Source organism: Mobula birostris, chromosome 3 (genome assembly GCF_030028105.1).
Source record: "Mobula birostris isolate sMobBir1 chromosome 3, sMobBir1.hap1, whole genome shotgun sequence".
Classification (NCBI taxonomy): Eukaryota; Metazoa; Chordata; class Chondrichthyes; order Myliobatiformes; family Myliobatidae; genus Mobula; species Mobula birostris.
The window spans coordinates 193,948,286-193,968,708 of NC_092372.1; the positions used below are offsets into that span (position 1 = coordinate 193,948,286).

General features: G+C 42.6%; 1 protein-coding gene across 4 annotated transcripts in view; it reads right to left on the minus strand.

Moving 5' to 3' along the window:
- Positions 1–20,423, minus strand: part of znf438 (zinc finger protein 438) — a 266,265-nt gene that overhangs the window by 73,417 nt on the left and 172,425 nt on the right. The gene's annotated exons all lie outside the window — the stretch shown is intronic.

Consider the following 20,423-nt stretch of genomic DNA (forward strand, 5'->3'; position numbering starts at 1 on the left):
ACACCACATCTACTATATCTCCTTTGTCTACCCTGCTTGTAATTTCCTCAAAAAATTGTAGTAGATTAGTCAGGCAGGATCTTCCTTTCAGGAAACCATGCTGGCTTTGGCCATCTTGTCATGTGCCTCCAGGTATGCCATAATCTCATCCCTAACAATCGATTCTAACAACTTCTCAACCACTGATGTCAGGCTAACAGGTCTATAGTTTCCTTTCTGCTGCCTCCCACCCTTCTTAAATAGTGGAGTAACATTTGCAATTTTCCTGTCATATGGTTCAATGCCAGAATCTATCAATTCTTGAAAGATCATTGTTAATGCCTCCGCAATCTCTCCAGCTACTTCCTTCAGAACCCGAGGGTGCATTCCATCAGGTCCAGGAGATTTATCCACCCTCAGACCATCCTGAACACCTTCTCAATCGTAATTTTCACTGCATATATTTCACTTCCCTGACACTCTTGAATGTCTGGTATATTGCAGGTGTCTTCCACTGTGAAGACTGATGCAAAATATGCATTCAGTTCCTCTGCCATCTCAGCGTCTCTCATTACGATATCTCCAGCATCATTTTCTATTGGTCCTATATTTACCCTTTATATACCTAAAAAAGCTTTCAGTATCTTCTTTGGTATTAGTCACCAGCTTCCATTCATAATGCATTTTTTCCTTTTAATGACATTCTTAGTTTCCTTCTGCAAGTTTTTAAAGCTTCCCAATCCTCTATCTTCCTGCACAAGAAGGATGGGTTGATTCTTAACCGGAGGTGGACCAAGATCCTCTGAGAGAGGTTTGCTAATGTTACTCAAGAGGTTTTTGAACTAGTTTGAAGGGGAAACATAGCTAGATCAGCAGGTCAGAATGTTAAGAATAAAAAATTAAGAAAGTTAAGATAAGAATTAAGTAGGTGGTAGACGTCATGACCAGAAAGAACAGGTAATGGACAGAATGGGACAGATGGGTTGAAGAACCTGCATCTTAATGCAAGGAGCATTATGGGTAAGACTGATGAACATCATAGTTCCATGCTGTTATGACCATAACATAGACTTGGTTGAGAAAGAATCAAGAATAGATCTTTAATATTCCAGGATTTAGATGTTTTAGAAAATACAGAGATGGCGGGGAGGGAGTTGTGCCATTAATCAGGGACAAAATAATAACTGCACTCAGTGGGGACACAATGGAAAACTCATCCACTGAATCTATGTGGGTAGAACTCAAAAGAAATAAAAGTGCAATCACTCTGATGGGATATACTACAGACTGCCCCAGTAGCCCAGGAAATTATAGACCAGTGAGTCTTACTTCAGTGGTTGGTAAGTTGATGGAGAAGATCCTGAGATGCAGGATTTATGAACATTTGGACAGGCATAATACGATTAGGAATAGTCAACGTGGCTTTGTGAAAGGCAAGGTCGTGCCTTATGAGCCTGATTGAATTTTTTGAGGATGTGACAAAACACATTGATGAAGGTAGAGCAGTAGATGTAGTGTATATGGATTTCAGCAAGGCATTTGACAAGGTACCCCATGTCAGGCTTACTGAGAAAGTAAGGAGGCATGGGATCCATTGCTTGTGGATCCAGAACTGGTTTGCCCACAGAAGGCAAAGAGCGGTTGTAGATGGGTCATATTCTGCATGGAGGCCGGTAACCAGTGCTGTGCCTCAGGGATCTGTTCTGGGACTCCAACTCTAGATGATTTTTATAAATGATCTAGATGAGGAAGTGGAGGGATGGGTTAGTTAACTTGCTGATGACACAAAGGTTGGGGGTGTTGTGGATAGTGTCAGAGGTTACAACAGAACGTTGATAGGATGCAAAACTGGGCTGAGAAGTGGCAGATGGAGTTCAACCCACATAAGTGTGAGGTGGTTCATTTTGGTAGGTCAAATATGATGGCAGAATATAGTATTAATGGTAAGACTCTTAGCAGTATGGAGGACCAGAGGGATTTCGGGGTCCGAGTCCATAGGACACTCAAAGCTGCTACGCAGGTTGACTCTGTGGTTAAGGGGGCATAAGGTGCATTGGCCTTCTTCAATCATGGGATTGAGTTTAGGAGCTGAGACGTAATGTTGCAGCTATATAGGACCCTGGTGAGACCCTTGGAGTCTTGGACTACTGTGCTCAGTTCTCTTCCCCTCACAATGGAAGGATGTGGAAACCATAGAAAGGGTGCAGAGAAGATTTAGAAGGATGTTGCTTGGATTGGGGAGCATGCCTTATGAGAATAGGCTGAGTGAACTCGGCCTTTTTTCCTTGGAGAGTCGGAGGATGAGAAGTGACCTGATAGAGGTGTATAAGATGATAAGAGGCATTAAACGTGTGGATAGTCAGAGGCTTTTTCACAGGGCTAAAATAGCTAGCATGAGAGGACACAGTTTTAAGGTGCTTGGAAGTAGGTACAGAGGAGATGTCAGCGGTAAGTTTTTTTAATGCAGGGAGTGGTGAGTGCGTGGAATGGGCTGCCAGCGACGGTGGTGGAGGCGGATATGGTAGGGTCCTTTAAGAGACTCCTGGATAGGTACATGGAGCTCAGAAAAATAGGGGGCTATGGGTAATTTCTAAGTTAAGGACATGTTCAGCACAGCTTTGTAGGCCGAAGGGCCTGTATTTTGCTGTAGGTTTTCTATGTTCCTAGCCAGTGGGACATTGGTGAACAGATATGCAGGCTGATTAGGGAAAGATGTAAATACAACAGGGTTGTTGTAGTGAGTGATTTGAACTTTCCTAATATAGAGTGGGGCTCCTGGGTGCAAGAGGTTCAGATAGGCAGAATTGGTTAGGTGCATTCAGGAGTGTTTCTTACATAAATATGTAGATAGTCCAACAAGAGGGGGGACTGTAGTGGACTTGGTGTTGGGTAATCAGCCTAGCCAGGTAAGTTACCTCTCAGTGGGACAACAGTTAGGAACAGTGAGCACAACTCAGTGAGTTTTAAGACAGTTATAAAAAAATGGCAATGTGTGGACCTTGGGGGAGCACAGTAAATTGGAGTTGAGCAAATTATGTATTAGACAGGAACGAGGGAGATTAATTGGGAACAGCTGCTTTTGGATAAGTCCACATCTGACTTGTAGAGAGTGTTTAAAACCAACTACACAGGGTTCAGGATAGGTATATTTCAGGAGAAGGATATGTATTAAGCAGCATGGACAAGGACAGCAAGGAAAGGGAACCTTGCATATTGAGAGAGTGGTGAATTCAGTTAAGAAAAAAACGTAAGTGCATATAAAGCTAAAATCAAAGAGTGTCCCAAAAAGCACTAAGAAGTGTAAAAAGAACTCGAAGAGAATTAGAAAAACCAGGAGAGGCTATGAAAAGTCCTTGGCAAGTAGGATTACAGTAAATATTATATATGTATGTGTGTATTTTATAGGCATCCATTAGAGTCATGAGACCATGGATTTGCGCCTTGGAAGGTTTCCAGGGTGCAGGCCTGGGCAAGGTTGTATGGAAGACAGGCAGTTACCCATGCTGAAAGTCTCCCCTCTCCGCAGCACCAATGTTGTCCAAGGGAAGGGCATTAGGGTGGATACAGCTTGGCACTGGTGTCATCGCAGAGCAATGTGTGGTAAAGTGCCTTATATATTAAATAAATAGTGCAAAAAGAGGGAAAAAAGTCGTGTTCATGGGTTCAAAGTCCATTTAGAAATCTGACAGCAGAGGAGAAGAAGCTATTGCTGAATTGTTTAGTGTGCCTTCAGGCCCTGGTACCTCCTCTCTAATGGAAGCAATGAGAAGGCATGTCCTGGGTAACAGGGGTCCTTAATGATGGATGCTGCCTTTTCAAGGCATTGCTCCTTGAAAATGTCCTGGATGCTTGGGAGGCTAGTGCCCATGATGGAGCTGACTGAGTTCACAACTTTCTGAAGCTTATTTTGATCCTGAGCAGAAACTCCCACCCCCCACCCCCCCATACCAGACAGTGATGTAGCCAGTTAGAATGCTCTCCACGGTATATCTGTAAAATTTATGAATGTCTTTGGTGATATACCAAATCTCTTCAAACTAACGAAATACCCTTGGCATCTTTGTAACTGCATCGATTTGCTGGGCCTAGGATGGATCCTCGGAGATGTTGACACCCAGGAATTTGAAATTGCTCACCGTTTCCAATACTGTTCCCTTGATGAGAACTGGTGTAGGGGTACCCTTGTCTTACTCTTTCTGGTCTACTATTAATTCTTTGGTCTTACTGATGCTGAATGCAAGGTTGTTGCTGCGACTTTTGTACACCTCATCACCATCTGAAATTCTGCCAACAACAGCTGTGTCTTCAGCCATTTATAGATGGCATTTGAGCTGTGCCTAACCACACAGTCATGAAGGAAGAGACAGAGTAGAGCAGTGGACTATGTACACGTGTCTGAGGCACGCCAGTGTTGATTACCAGCAAGGTGGAGATGTTATGTCCAATCCGCACAGACGATGGTCTTCCAGTAAGGAAGTCGAGGATCCAGTTGCAGAGGCCCTGGTTTTAGAGCTTTTTGATCAGTACTATTGGAATGATTGTGTTAAATGCTGAGCTGTAGTCAATGATGAGCAGCCTGGCGTAAGATTTAGTATTGTCCAGGTGATCCAAGGCTGCATGCAGAACCAATGAGATCGCATCCACTGATGATCTATTGCAGTAATAGGCAAATTACAACGGGTCCAGGTCCTTGCTTAAGCAAGAGATGATTCTAGCAGGGGGATTTTGGGGTCCAAGTTCTTTAGCTCCCTGAAACTGGCTATGTAGGTTGATAGGGTAGTAAGGAAGACAGATAACATATTTGCCTTTATTAGTCGAGGAACTGTGTTCAGCAGTCAGGAAGTTATGCTGCAGCTTTATAAAACTCTAGTTAGGCTGCATCTGGGGCCATTGTATTCATTCTGGTCATCTCATTACATGAGGTGATATCAAGGCTTTGGAGAGGGCGAACAGGAAATATACCAGGTTGCAGCCTGAATTAGAGTGGAGGGCATATGCTATAAGGAGAGGCTGGACAAACTTGGGTTGCTTTCTCTGGAATAGCTGAGGATGAGGGGAGACCCGACAGAAGTTTAAAAGATTATGAGAGGCACAGATAGAATTGACAGCCAGCATCTTTTTCCCAAGTTGGAATGTCGAATACCAGAGGCAATGCATTTAAGGGGAGATGGGGTAGGCTCAAAGGAGGTGTGTGGGGTAATTACAATTTTTTTTATATGCACTGAGTGTGGTGGGTATCTAGAATATGCTACAAGGGATGGAGTGGAGGCAAATACGATAGAGCTGTTCAAGAGGCTCTTAGATACTTGGATATGCAGGAAATGGAAAGATATGTACATTTTGTAGGCAGAAGGGATTAGTTTAGCTGGATATTTGATTACTAATTTGTTTAGCAAAACATGGTGGGCCTGTTCCTGTGCAGTACTGTTCTACATTACTGTAATTAGTTGCGGAATCCCATTGTCCACACCCTCAACTGGATCCTCAGCCTTTGCAATATCCAACCTGTTTTTTTAATATTATATGCAATGAATTGTCTTGGCTGAAGGTTGACTTCTGTGATGGATAAGGCCTCAGGAAACCAAGATGGATCATTGCTTCATTCTTCAGGCAGAAGATATTTGCTGAGCAATCACATGTGGCATTCTGGCATCACTGAGGATAGATGTGACTTCGTCCCTTTAACTGCCTAATATCATTAATAACCAGTTTATCAAATGGAATAGGTTTATTACTCTTTACGTTTCCCTTCCACTATTTTAAATTATGGGTTGGACCGAAAAAGAATTGAGTGAATGCTTTGTATCTTCCAACTCAGTCTGTATGCATATCGTCTCTAGCTATTGAGGTGATGTTTGATCATTGATCAGACTCAACTGTAAATGGCATGCAATTAGTCATGCAAGAAAAGCTAATTGAAAACCCAAATTCTGTACTCCATTCCAATCGGTAGACTGGACTGTATTCAGGGATTCAATTTCAAACCTGGATGAGTATGCTGCAGTTGTTACCAACTTCATTAAAACCTGTGTGGATGAGTGTGTGCCCACAAAGACTTGCTGTACATTCCCAAACCAAAAGCCGTGGATGAACCAGGAGGTGCGTCGTCTGCTGAAGGCCAGATCTGTGGCATTCAAGTCTGGCAGCCCAGGCCTGCACCAGAAAACCAGGTATGATTTGCGAAGAACAGGAATTCTGCAGATGCTGGAAATTCAAGCAACAATTCAAGACTACTGTCCTGACGAAGGGTCTCGGCCTGAAACGTCGACTGCACCTCTTCCTACAGATGCTGCCTGGCCTGCTGCGTTCACCAGCAACTTTGATGTGTGTTGCTATGATTTGCGAAGAGCTATTTCAAGGGCGAAGAGACAATTTCAAATGAGGTTGAAGGCGACAGTGGATGCACGGCAACTCTGGCAGGGTTTGTAAGACATTACTTCCTGTAAATTTGCTGTCGATACAACCATTGTTAGTAGAATCTCAGGTGGTGATGAGAGGGCGTGCAGGAGTCAGATATGCCAACCAGTGGAGTGGTGCCGCAGTAACAACCTGGCACTCAACGTCAGTAAGACGAAAGAGCTGATTGTGGACCTCAGGAAGGGTAAGACGAAGGAACACATACCAATCCTCATAGAGGGATCAGAAGTGGAGAGAGTGAGTAGCTTCAAGTTCCTGGGTATCAAGATCTCTGAGGATCTAACCTGGTTCCAACATATCGATGTAGTTATAAAGAAGACTAGGCAGCAGCTATACTTCATTAGGAGTTTGAAGAGATTTGGTATGTCAACAAACACACTCAGAAACTTCTGCAGTTGTACCGTAAAGAGCATTCTGACAGGCTGCATCACTGTCTGGTATGGCGGGGGCTACTGCACAGGACCAAAAGAAGCTGCAGAAGATTGTAAATCTGGTCAGCCCCATCTCGTGTACTAGCCTACAAAGTAACCAGGACACCTTCAGGGAGTGGTGTCTCAGAAAGGCAGCTTCCATTATTAATGACCTCCAGTACCCAGGGCATGCCCTTTTCTCACTGTTACCATCAGGTAGGAGGTACAGAAGCCTGAAGGCACACACTCGGCGATTCAGGAACAGCTTCTTCCCCTCTGTCATCCGATTCCTAAATGGACATTGAATCTTTGGACACCAGCTCACTTTTTTAAAAAAATATTCAGAATTTCTGTTTTTGCATTTAAAAAAAATCTATTCAATATATACTGCGATATACTGTGTCCGGTGCTCCCGATGTGGCCTTTTATATATTGGCGAGACCCGACGCAGACTGGGAGACCGCTTTGCTGAACATCTACGCTCTGTCCGCCAGAGAAAGCAGGATCTCCCAGTGGCCACACATTTTAATTCCACATCCCATTCCCATTCTGACATGTCTATCCACGGCCTCCTCCACTGTAAAGATGAAGCCACACTCAGGTTGGAAGAACAACACCTTCTATTCCGTCTGGGTAGCCTCCAACCTGATGGCATGAACATCGACTTCTCTAACTTCCGCTAGGCCCCACCTCCCCCTTGTACCCCATCTGTTACTTATTTTTATGTACACATTCTTTCTCTCACTCTCCTTTTTCTCCCTCTGTCCCTCTGAATATACCTCTTGCCCATCCTCTGGGCCCCCCCCTCCTTGTCTTTCTTCCCGGACCTCCTGTCCCATGATCCTCTCGTATCCCCTTTTGCCTATCACCTGTCCAGCTCTTGGCTCCATCCCTCCCGCTCCTGTCTTCTATCATTTTGGATCTCCCCCTCCAACTTTCAAATCCCTTACTCACTCTTCCTTCAGTTAGTCCTGACGAAGGGTCTCGGCCTGAAACGTCGACTGCACCTCTTCCTAGAGATGCTGCCTGGCCTGCTGCGTTCACCAGCAACTTTGATGTGTGTTGCTTTATTCAATATATGTAATTGATTTACCTGCTTATTTTTAAATTTTTATTTGTTATTATTTTTTTTCTCTGCTAGATTACATATTGCATTGAACTGCTGCTGCTAAGTTAACAAATTTCGCGTCACACGCCGGTGAGAATAAACTTGATTCTGATTTTGTTTCTGAAGTCAGGCATGGCTTCAAAGAACCCTCTTGCAAAGGTGTAAACTTTATTTGGCAATAAATTTTAAAATGTCAATCATATTGACTCGCAAGAAAGAGCAGAGTGAAAATGCAAGGTTGCCGAACAGGCAATTACTTAAAAGGTAATCAAAAAAAAAATCAAATCTCAGCTTAAATTTTCATGCAAGGTTGGCTAAAAACACACATGCCTTTTTATTACAGCTACAAAACCAGAACTCATTTATTTGCCTGTATATTTCTGTACCTTTCTACACTGACAAACCAGAACATTCCCTTTTTAAAAATATCATAATTTTGTTGCATTACATTCTGCACTCAAAGGCTAAAGCAGTGAGTATGCATTTAGCCCTACGAAAATGACAGTTTGGTGGACTATTCTGACTTGGAAATCAGAGGGTTGAGGTGTTTTTTTTTCTGATTAGAGGCCAGTGACTAGTGGTATTACAAAATGTTTAAAAGACACCTCGAAAGATTTATGGATAAGAAAGGTTTAGAGAAAAATCAAAAATCAAAAGTGCAAAGGGACTTGGGATTCCTTGCAACACACATAAAAGTTGTTGGTGAACGCAGCAGGCCAGGCAGCATCTCTAGGAAGAGGTGCAGTCGACGTTTCAGGCCGAGACCCTTCGTCATGCCCTGACAAAGGGTCTCGGCCTGAAACGTCGACTGCACCTCTTCCTAGAGATGCTGCCTGGCCTGCTGTGTTCACCAGCAACTTTTATGTGTGTTGCTTGGATTTCCAGCATCTGCAGAATTCCTGTTGTTTGGGATTCCTTGTGCAGGATTCCCTAAAGGTCAACTTGCAGCAGGCTGAGCTGGTGGTAAGGAAGGCAAATGAAATGTTAGCATTCATTTCAGGACAAGAGTATAAGAATAAAGGTGCAATACTGGGGCTTTATAAGGCACTGATGAGACTTCATTTGGAGAACTGTGAGCAGTTTTTGGGCCCCTTATCTAAGAAAGATTTGTTGGCATTGGAAAGGGTCCAGAGTAGGTTCATGAGGATGATTCCAGGAATGAAGCTGTTAATGTATGAGTAGCGTTTGATGGCTCTGTGCCTGTACTCGCTCGAGTTTAGAAGAATGGAGGGGGGGAAATCAATGAAACCTATCGAATATATAAAGGCCTAGAAAATATGGATGTGGAAAGGATATTTCCTATAGTAGGGGAATGTAGGGCCGGAGGACCAGAGGACACAGCCTCAGAATAGAGGGATATCCATTTAGAATGGAGATGAGGAGGAATTTCTTTAGCCAGAGTGGTGAATCTGCGAAATTCATTGCCACAATCAGCTGTGGAGGCCAAGTCACTGCGTATATTTAAAGTGCATGTTTATAGGTTCTTGATTAATAACAGCATCAAAGGTTACGGGGAGAAGGTAGGAGAAAAGGGTTGAAGGATAATCAATCAGCTGTAATGGAATGGCAGAGCAGACTGGATAGGCCAAATTGCTTAATTCTGTTCCTATGTCTTATGGTCTTATATGGGCTGGAATTTTAGACTGCATGCTATGTTTCAGATTTCCAAAGGATAAAATTGCTCTCTATCTATATTTTAAGCAGAATTTTGAGGCATCTCAGTTAAATTGCCCCTCTAAGCAGTGTGTTGGATGGGGTCTGATCAGGCCTCTATATAGCTGAAACTTAACTTTTGCTTCCTTAAACATAAAGACCACATCAAGTTTTAAATTACATTTTATCATTTGTGGTGAGACTTGCCCCACAAGAAAACAATTGGACTATGCATGCCTGGATTTCCCTCCTCCCTCTATCATATACAGGTCCTACCCAAATTACAGTTCTTGAGAGAATGGGGAATGAGATGGGGATGGATTTCCCAGCTGCAAGCAATTTAGGACAGGTGTGAACACAGAACAGTGCAGCACAGGAGCACACCCTTTGGGCCCACAATAGTGTGAATTGGGCATTGTCAAGCGCTTTCTTTCCCCAACCAACTGCTACCCTCCCCCAAAAAGCTGCAACAATTGGTGCTGGAAACGCTAAGCAGACGCTCACTGAATCTTTGGCCGACTGGCAGCCGCTCTTGCCGCACCTGCTCGCTCTCCTGTCACAGCTGTTTCAGTGATCCCCTTCCACACACTGCTTTTGTTTACTTCTGACTTACAAACGGTCCAGGTCACAAATGGCACTCAAGAAAGGAAGCCTGTTGTAACTGGGGGCTGTGGAATACACATCAAAAACTGAACCAACACTTCCCAAGTGGAATGATCTATTTTTTTTCTTCAGGACTGAACAGGGCTCTCTGCCATCCACTATTCAAGGCCCATCAACTTCCACTTAATTCTTATCTTGCTCAGACTGAGTCTGATCTGAACAGTCAGGTCTGAGGAGGCCCAGGGATTACAACTGGCAGGGCCCCATTGGAAGTCAAGTTCATACAGGTTCTCACCCAGACGTAAAACTAAGTCTCAAGTTCCTACCATTTTTAATATAACTCTTCTGATTTTTTCATCTGGCAGTGCATCTTTATAAAACAGAAACCATTTATTTTTAGCTCTGTGTAAACAGAGAATGAACTTTCTGAATTAATATGCTCCAAGTAATTGATAAAAACCTAGCAATCTCACAACTATTTACAAGGTTATTTCAATAGGCAAATGTTTACATGGAAGTGAACAGAATTCAGATTAACTGCTTACATATGCACAGCATGCAAGTCAATCCAGACAGTTATGCCAAACACAGGCATAATGTCATTGAGGCTTTCTGCAACAGTTGTTACAAAGCTCCCACATCTCCTATTTCTGAATTTTCTCATTTGGTTTGGCAGTCCCAGACTTCAGACACATGCACAATACAACTGTCACAAAAATGCATCCTGTGTAAACAAGTAGCACATACAGGAGAAAAGATTTAGCTACTTTGAGTTATCAGTTTACTGAGTAGAATTCTGAATCACAAATGAGAAATGTAAACAGAAAAAAGCAGCTGCTATGCCAAGGTAACAGTTTTCAGAGTGTGAATGAACTGATTTAATTTGCAACTTTTTACAAAAGGGTCAGATCGGCATCTTTTTTTAGATGGGTTGAATTAAAGTGAAAAGCTGAGTGAATGGTGAATTGCTGAGTATATAAGGGAGACTAAAGTCATTGCCCATCTACAGTTGGGACACTGATGTAATTAACATTCAATGTGCATGCTGCAATTTACAAGGATTTATTTCCCTCGCCCCTCTCTTGCTGTTTCAGTAATATGTACAAGGAATAGTGCAGTAACCCAAATAATGTCCATGCAGACTTTCAGGGAATGGAGACTCAACCAAACAAGAAAAAACGATATACAAAACAAGAACAAAGAAGGTTATCAATGCAGGAGTCCAACCAAGGAATAAAATCTAGTCAGTCTCCCATCAACTTCAAACACCTACACTGATTTGATACAAATGTTATCATATTCCAGATATGATAAAAGATAACATGAACAGCACAGAAGTTACCAGACTACACAAGAAAAACATTTAGTTGACCAGGTGGGGTTTAACTTCTGTAGTCTGTGAAAACAAGACTTGTGGCAATTGGATCCTGGATTTCCTCACTTGTAGATTCAGTGAGTTCTACAACATCTCTTCCGTGATGTCCATCAGCACAGGTGCACCACAAGGCTATATGCTTAGCCCCCTGCTCTACTCACCTTGCGCCAATGATTATGTGGCTAAGCACAGCTCCAATACCATATTCACTGTTGGGGGCTGAATCAGCATACAGGAGGGAGACTGAAAATCTGGCAGAGTGGTGTCATAACAACAACCTCTCACTCTGTATCAGCAAGACCAAGGAACTGATTGTAGACTTCAGGAGAGGGAAACCAGAGATCCATGAGCTAGTCCTCATAGAAGGATTAGAAGTGCTGAGGGTTTGCAACTTTAAATTCCTGTGTGTTACTATTTCAGAGGACCTGTCCTGGACTGAGCAAATAAGTGCAATTGTGAAGAAAGCACGGCAGCACCTCTATTTCATTAGGAGTCCGTGAAGATTTGGCATGATATCTAGAAAGAACTTCGACAAACTTCTACAGATGTGTAGTGGAGTGTATTTATTGGCCACATCATAAACTAGTATGGAAACACGAATGCCTTTGAATGGAAATTCCTACAAAAGGTCAACACGAGGAAATCTGCAGATGCTGGAATTTCAAGCAACACACATAAAAACTGCTGGTGAACGCAGCAGGCCAGGCAGCATCTATAGGAAGAGGTACAGTTGACGTTTCGGGCTGAGACCCTTCGTCAGGACTAACTGAAAGAAGAGATAGTAAGAGATTTGAAAGTGGGAGGGGGAGGGGGAGATCCAAAATGATGGGAGAAGGCAGGAGGGGGAAGGGATGGAGCCAAGAGCTGGACAGGTGATTGGCAAAGGGGATACAAGAGGATCATGGGATGGACAGGAGGCCTAGGGAGAAAGAAAAGGGGAGGGGGGAAGCCCAGAGGATGGGCAAGGAGTATAGTGAGAGGGACAGAGGGAGAAAAAGGAGAAAGAGAAAAAGAATTAATAATAATAAAAGACAAATAAATAACAGATGGGGTACGAAGGGGAGGTGGGGTATTAACGGAAGTTAGAAAAATCAATGTTCATGCCATCAGGTTGGAGGCTACCCAGAGGGAATATAAGGTGTTGTTCCTCCAACCTGAGTGTGGCTTCATCTTGACAGTAGAGGCGGCCGTGGACAGACATATCAGAATGAGAATGGGACGTGGAATTAAAATGTATGGCCACTGGGAGATTCTGCGTTCTCTGGCGGACAGAGCGTAGGTGTTCAGCGAAACGGTCTCCCAGCCTGAGTCGGGTCCCCCTCCCACTTTCAAATCTCTTACTATCTCTTCTTTCCGTTAGTCCTGACGAAGGGTCTCAGCCCAAAACGTCAACTGTACCGCTTCCTATAGATGTTGCCTGGCCTGATGTGTTCAGCAGCAATTTTTATGTGTGTTCCTAAAAAAGGTAGTGGATTCAGACCAGCACACTATGGGTAAAGCCCTCCCAACCATTGAGCACATCTACATGAAATGCTGTCGGAGGAAAGCAGCATCCTTCATCAGATATCCCCACCACCCAGATGATGCTCTCTTCCCGCTGCCGCCATCAGGTAAATAGTACAAGAACCTCAGGTTCAAAAACAGTTATTACCCCTTAACCATCAGTCACTTTACCAATCATTGAAATGTTCCCACAACCACTGATCTCACTTTTAAGGACTCTTTATGTCATTATCTCATACTATTTTATTTATTGCTATTTATTTATATTTCAATTTACGCAGTTAGTTGTCTTCTGCACTCTGGTTGATCTTTTACTGATCCTGTTTTAGTTACTATTCCATAGATTCACTGAGTTTGCAAACAAGAAAATGAATCTTAGGGTTGTATATGGTGACATTTATGTACTTTGATAATAAATAATAAAATTTACTTTGAAAACCTTTTTACTTTGAAATTTACCAGTGATCCCTGTTTCTATCCAGGGGGTCAGTGTGGACATGGTGGAGGATTACAAATACCTGGGGATATGAATTGACAATAAACTGGACTGGTCAAAGAACACTGAAGCTGTCTACAAGAAGGGTCAGAGCCGTCTCTATTTCATGAGGAGACTGAGGTCCTTTAACATCTGCCAGACGATGCTGAGGATGTTCTACGAGTCTGTGGTGGCCAGTGCTATCATGTTTGCTGTTGTGTGCTGGGGCAGCAGGCTGAGGGTAGCAGACACCAACAGAATCAACAAACTCATCTGTAAGGCCAGTGATGTTGTGGGGATGGAACTGGACTCTCTCACGGTGGTGTCTGAAAAGAGGATGCTGTCTAAATTGCATGCCATCTTGGTCAATGTTTCCCATCCACTACATAATGTACTGGGTGGGCACAGGAGTACATTCAGCCAGAGATTCATTTCACCGAGATGCAGCACAGAGCGTCATAGGAAGTCATTCCTGCCTGTGGCCATCAAACTTTACAACTCCTCCCTTGGAGGGTCAGACACCCTAAGCCAATAGGCTGGTCCTGGACTTATTTCATAATTTACTGGCATAATTTACATACTACTATCTAACTATTTATGGTTCTATTACTATTTATTATTTATGGTGCAACTGTAACAAAAACCAATTTCCCCCGGGATCAATAAAGTATGACTATGAACTACCTGCAAAACAGGCTACAAGTATACAATGTTAACAGCACCATTGTCAGTTAACTTAGTCAAACAACTCAAGTTGTTCAGACTTGATATTTATGCCACTAATTTGTGCTGACTTTCGTTGACAGATCATAATTTCCAAATGCCAAATGGAGATTTAAATGTTGACTCCAGGTTATCACATACTGTCTTAATCTGTGTTTCTTTATGCTTAACAACACTTGGCAGAAGTAATGAATAAAGCAAAGGCAAAGAATATAATGGGCTTCAATGTCCCAACTATCTACGACTGCTTAATTAATAACCCTCCAAATTTCACTAGATCAGAAGTGGAAATGTTGCCTGAAAATTGCACTCTTCAATTTCATTCAAAACTCCTCAGCAAATAAACAAAACATATTTGTATATAATTAGAACTAGACAAAATTCAGGCATGGACTCATAAATGGCAAAAATATGCTTGGCAATGTCCATCTCCCACATATTGTTCCAACTATCTACCCTTGACATTGAATGGCATTATCATCACTGTGAACGCATCAAAAGTGGGTGTCATCACTAACCAGAAACTAAACTGACCAAGATTGGGAAATACAGTGGCTGGCTTTCCTGTCGCAGGCAAATCCTGGCATCACAAAGACTTTCCACCATCTACAAGGCACTAATCAGTAGTGTGATGGAGTACTCTCCATCTACCTGGATGAGTGTCCTACCCTTAACGTTCACTCAGTCTACCAGAGCAAGGTGACTTCATACATTACAGAGTACACTTCACATGCTTATTTGGGCAACTGCAACCGCATATCTCAAATCTGCAGTCTTCATCACCAAAGAGGACAAGGGCAAGAAGTGAGTGGCAATACTATAATCTGCATTTTGACCCTCCAAGTCGTACATGATCCTGACTTGGAATGGTCACAACAATTGCCCCGTTTTAATACTGAAACACCTTAGCACACCGAGTTAGTTACTTCCACCACTTAATCAAGGACAAATATGAACTTGGCAGGAATATGCAAATCCTAATTTTGTTTTTAAATTCCATCATTACAAATCCTGATTGTCAATAGACTTATTGAAGAAAATTACTCCTGGGGTATGTTGCTGTTAAAGTGATGTAACTTTTTCATAGCCTTTAGAACAGACCATGGTCTAGTAATGAATTACAGGAAATGAACTCGAAAAAGATTCAGAGTTTAACAAAAGGTCACAAATTTTAAAAAAAGAAAAACCCCAATATAACCTTTTTTTTCTTTTGCATCACCAGACTGAAAGGATGGGTGGTGCCAGAAGACTGCATTTACATTTACAGAAAGGGAGAGGGATAAATCCAGCAACTTTAAGTTAGTATAAAGTCACACTGGGGAATAGTGAAAATATACAGTAGTGTTCTCCGCATTACTATTAAGCCCACTGTTTTTATTTAGTCATACATTTAATAATCTGGATTTGAGCAAACAAGGCAGAAATTCAGCATTTGTTGCTGGCCAAAATTCTTCCTTTTCCTTTGGACTGACAGGGTTGGAGATCTTGCAATCATCTGTGATCTCAATCAATACGATTGGTTAACTCCTGACAGGACTCCTCAAGTTAGAGAAGTCGGAAGATAGGCACCAGCTTGAAATCTGGAAATTATTTCTGACAGAGGCTGTCAGAAAGGCAATAATCTCTCTGGTACAGTTTTACAAATGTCACAATTACCTGTAGAAAACTATAATCTGTTGGACGATAACAGATCATCCAGTCTGCTCTGGATAGACAACAGTGTACAAAATGGTTACAGACTTGAATTCACATTAATTCATCTGCAACACATACTAGCAAGAATAAATTACTGTTAGACATGAGTGTTTTAGGCGAACAATAAAATGAAAAGCTAAAAAAGATTTTTATTGGCTAAAGATCCTTTTATTTGAACAAACAAAATGAGGAAATTTGACTGGGGTGACTCACTGTGATAATTGTAATGCTCATAAGAATGTTTCTATTTATGTACAACCTACATCGGTATTGTCAGTGAACCTGAAATGATGTCATATTACAGGAAATCACAATCTCCTGCAGGGAAAGAGATTATGAATAACAATCCAGACACATGAGCATTCAACTGTCTCAGAGCTGGTTTATAATGACTAAACACATATTCCCTTATGAACATCTGTATCAAAGTTATTGAAATGAAGAGTATACATTAATTAAAAAAATAATTAACAAGTCAAAATAGTTACTGGTAAAAAACAGATTAAACTGTGTCATGTTAATCAAATCAGTCAAATTACCGCTAAATTTTCTACAATAAACAAATAGAGTCGAAGGTACTAGACAAACTTTCCATATACCAACTTTTAAAGTGCTTTCTGAAAGCTCAGCTTGTCCCTGTAATTATTACTGTAAACATTCCTTCTATCTGGAATGCAGATGTCAAGAATGTGCAATTCACTCTGTATTTCAGAAATGTTTCCATCTTTGTTTTCTCTTTTCTCAAGCATTGTCTACGACTTTAGAAATTCCACAAGATGTCCAAGATAAAGAGACAGCCAAAACTTAGTTATGAGTTAGCATACATAAGACCATAAGACATAGGAACAGAATTAGTCCATTTGGCCTATTAAGTCTGCTTCACCATGCCACCATGGCTGATTTATTACCCCTCTTATCCCCATCCTGCAGTCTTCTCCTCATAATCTTTGACACACTTAATAATCAACAGTCTACAAAGCTCCACTTTAAATAAATCCAATGACTTGGTCTCCACAGCCACCTCTGGCAATAAATTCCACAAATTTACTACCCGCTGGTTAAGAAATTTCTCATCATCACCGTTCTAAACGAATGCCCTCTATTCTGAGGCTGTGGTCTCTGGTCCTGGACTCCCCAACTAAAGGAAACATCCTCTCCACATCCACTCTATCAAGGACTTCCAATATTCAACAGGTTTTAATGAGATTTCTTCCTCATTCTTCTAAACCCCAATGAGTACAAGCCCAGAGCCATCAAAAGTTCCTCATATTTTAACCCTTTTGTTCCCAGAATCATACTCGTAAACCTCCTCAGTATTCTCTCCAATGCTGGCATATCCTTGCTCAGATAAGGGGCCTAAGGCTGCTCACAATACTCCCAAGTGTAGTTTGACCAATCCTTTATAAAGCCTCAGCATCACATCCTTTCTTTTATATTCTAGTCCTCTCAAAATGAATGCTAACATTGCACTTGCCTTCCTTTCATTAACATTTAGGGAACCCTGCACGAGGACTTCCAAGGCCCCATCGCACCTCTGTTCTTGAATTTTCTCCCTGTTTAGGAAATAGTCTACACCTTTATTTCTTCAACAAAAGTGTACAACATACACTTCCCTATAGAATATTCAGCTTTCTGCCACTTTTTTTTGTCCATTCTCCCAACCTATGTTCTTTCGCAGACTCCCTGCTTCCTCAACATTGCCTACCTCTCCACCCACCTTCGTATCATCCGCAAACTTGGCCACAAAGCCATCAATTCTGTCACCCAAATCACTGACATTAACGTGATAAGAAACGGTCCCAACAACAACCCCTGTGGAACACCAAGAAGTGAAAATGTGCAGATGCTGGAAATCCAAGCAACACACACAAAATGCTGGAGGAACTCAGTAGGCCAGGCAGCATCTATGGAAAAGAATAAACAGTCGATGTTTTGGCACGAAAGCCTTCATCAGGACTGGAAAAAAAGATAAGAAGAGCAAAAAGGTATAGGGACAGGAGAAACAAGTACAAGGTTGCAAGTAATCGGTGAAACTGGGAGAGGGGGAGTGGTGAAGAAGAGAACTGGGAAGCTAATAGGTGAAAGAGATAAAGGGCCAGAGAAGGGGAAATCCGATAGGTGAGGGTAGAAGATTGTGGAAGAAATGGAAGGGAGAGGAGCACCAGAGGGAGGTGATGGACAGGTAGTTAGGGTGAGAGAGGGAAATAAGAATGGGAATGATGAAGAGGGGAGGGGAGGAGGCAATTACCGGAAGCTTCAAAAATTGACGTTCATGCCATGGGGTTGGAGGCTACCCAGATGGAATACAAAGTGTTGCTCCTCCTACCTGAGTATGGCCTCATTGTGGCAGTACAGGAGGACATGGACTGACATGTCAAGTGGGAACGGGAAGCAGAACTGAAGTGGGCAGGCACCGGGACATCCCGCTTCTTCTGGCAGATGGGGGGGGGGGGGGGGGGTAGGTACTCGGCAACGCAGTCTCCCGATCTACATCAGGTCTCAGTGATATACAGGAGGCTGCACAGGGAGCACTAGGTACAGATGACCCCAACAGACTCAGAGGTGAAGTGTCAACTCACCTGGATGGACTTTTTAGGCCCTGAATGGTAGTAAGGGAGGAGGTGCAGGCTCCGCATGCAAAGATAAGTACCAGGAGGGAGATCGATAGGGAAGGATGAATGGAAAAGTGAGTCGCATTGGGAGCGATCCGTAGGGAAAGTGAGAAGTGGGAGAGAGAGAATGATATGCTTGGTGGTGAGATCCCATTGGAGATTGCAGTAGTTACGGAGAATTATGTGCTGGATGCAGAGGCACAGGATATATACATCCCAAAGAAGAAATATTCTAAAGGCAAGATGATACAACCATGGCTAACAAAAGTTAAAGCAACATAAAAGTCAAAAAGAGATGGATAGATATTTTATTGTTCCCAAAGGAAATTAAAGTGTCACTGTAATCAAGTGCACAGATATACAAATACTAGAAGAGAAGTAAGAAAGAATAAAAAAATAAGTTACCAACAGTTTAAAAGGAGGAGGTCATCACTTCCCCAGCTATAGATTGACTCATTATAGGGCCTAATGGCCGAGGGTAAGAATGACTTTGTATAGCGCTCTTTGGACCAGCACAGTTGTCTTAGTCTGTTACTAAAAGTGCTCCTCTGTTCAGCCAAAGTGGCATGCAGAGGGTGAGAAACATTGTCCAGAATTGCCAGGATTTTCCGTAGGGTCCTTTGTTCTACCACAGCCTCCAGTGTGTCCAGTTTGACTCCTATAACAGAGCCAGTCTTTCTAATCAGTTTATTGAGCCTGTTGGCATTATCTGTTTTGATGCCATTGCCCCAGCAAGATCGTACTGGTGACAACAGACTGGTAGAACATGTGAAAGAGAGGTACACATACTCCAAAGGACCTCAGTCTCCTCTGGAAGTAGAGACGACTCTGGGCATTCTTGTACACAGCAACAGTGTTGGTGCTCCATTCAGGTGTGTCATCCAGGTGCAACCCGAGGTACTAGTAGGACCTCACTACATCCACGTCCTCACCATCAATAGTAACAGGGAGCAGAGCAGGCTTAGTCTTCCTAAAGTCCATCACCATCTCCTTTGTCTTACTGATGTTGAGCTGCAGATGATTCAGCTTGCACCATTTGACAAAGTCCTCCACCAGGGCCCTGTATTCATCCTCCCATCCTCACATTATACACCCAACTATTGCTGAGTCATCAGAGAATTTCTGCACATGACATGACTCAGTGTTGTATCTAAAGTCTGAGGTATACAGGAAGGGAGCCAATACAGTCCCATGGGGCCCCAGTGCCGCCTATAGCCATGTCTGACGCACAGCTCTGGAGCTGTACAAACTGTGGTCTGTCAGTCAGGTAGTCCATTGTCCAGGATACAATGGAAGTGCCAATCTGCATTGAACAAACTTTTCTCCCAGCAATGAGAGCTGCATGGTATTGAAGGCACTTGATAAATCAAAAACCATGATCCTCACAGTGCTGCCCTGCTTATCCAAATAGGAGTTGGCTCTGTTCAGCAGGTAAATGACAGCATCATTGACTCCAATGTGCTCCTGGTAGACAAAATGCAGGAGATTAAGTGCTTATCTGACCAGGGGTTGGAGGTGAGCCAGGACCAAGCACTCTTAGGGTCTTCATGATGTGTAAGGTCAGATCCACTGGATGTATACTAGACCAACACAGAGGACATATAATTGAGCAAAAATTAGTAAGAAATTAGGGGATTGGGAAGCTTTTAAATACCAACAAATAGCAACTTAAGAAGCCACTTCAGTAAGTTAGCCAATTACATTAAGGAGGGTACCAAAAGTTTCTTCAGATGCATCAAGTGTATAAGAGAGGCAAGAGTGGGTATCAAACCGTTGGAAAACGATGCTGTAGAGGTAGTAATGAGGGACAAGTCAAAGGTGGATGAACTAAGTAAGTATTTTGTATCACTCTTTACAGTGGACAACACGC